Genomic DNA, 860 nt, shown 5'->3' with positions numbered 1-860 from the left:
CAATAGCCATCCATGGTAGAGCCCCTGCAGAGAATAAATTCACAATCCAAGTGGATTACAACGGAAAAGGAGAATTGCAGCCCTCATGACATTGGTGCTCTTATTCTGTCACCAACAACCTTAGATACCTGAGCATACAACAAAAACCGCATATTTCATAATACTATACTGTAGATATTTGGAAACAGATAAAATCCCAGTTTGGTATTAAATCTATATCTACTTTATTGCCAATAGCAAAGAATCCTTCATTTGTCCCTTCCACTTTAGATTCAGGTTATACACAATGGAAAGATCTGGGTATTGGGACTGTTGGTGACCTGTTGATGGGTGGTCATTTCGCCTCTTTTTCTCAACTTCAAGCCAAAATTGGTCTCCATAAACACAATAATTTTAGATACCTATAGGTCAGGGCATATGTCAAAAAACACATGCATACTTTAGAGAATGAATTTGACGAACTCTTTAAACTGGGTGGTGGGGAAGGACATCTAATTTCCCAGATTTATAATGTGTTACTATCCAAATCCTCACCATCCATGCAGAGCCTTAGAACAGGCTGGGCGCAGGAATTAGGAATGGATATAAGTAACGAACTCTGGAAGGCTACACTAGAGAATATTCACAAGTGCTCTGCCAACTCTAGACACCTTCTTATTCAGTTTAAAGTCTTTCATAGGCTTCTTTACTGTAAAGTGACATCACATAAAACAGGGGTCCCCAACCTTTTTTGCACCACGGACCGCTATATGTCAGACAATATTTTCACGGACCGGCCGGGGGGTCGGGGTACGATAGAGTAAAATGATACGACTGGCATAAAATCAAATACAAACAGCATAAAAATAAAACAACAAGTG

This window comes from Cyprinodon variegatus, unplaced genomic scaffold (assembly GCF_000732505.1).
Source record: "Cyprinodon variegatus isolate N-32 unplaced genomic scaffold, C_variegatus-1.0 Scaffold2553, whole genome shotgun sequence".
Taxonomy (NCBI): domain Eukaryota; kingdom Metazoa; phylum Chordata; class Actinopteri; order Cyprinodontiformes; family Cyprinodontidae; genus Cyprinodon; species Cyprinodon variegatus.
Note: the sequence above shows the minus strand (reverse complement) of the source record.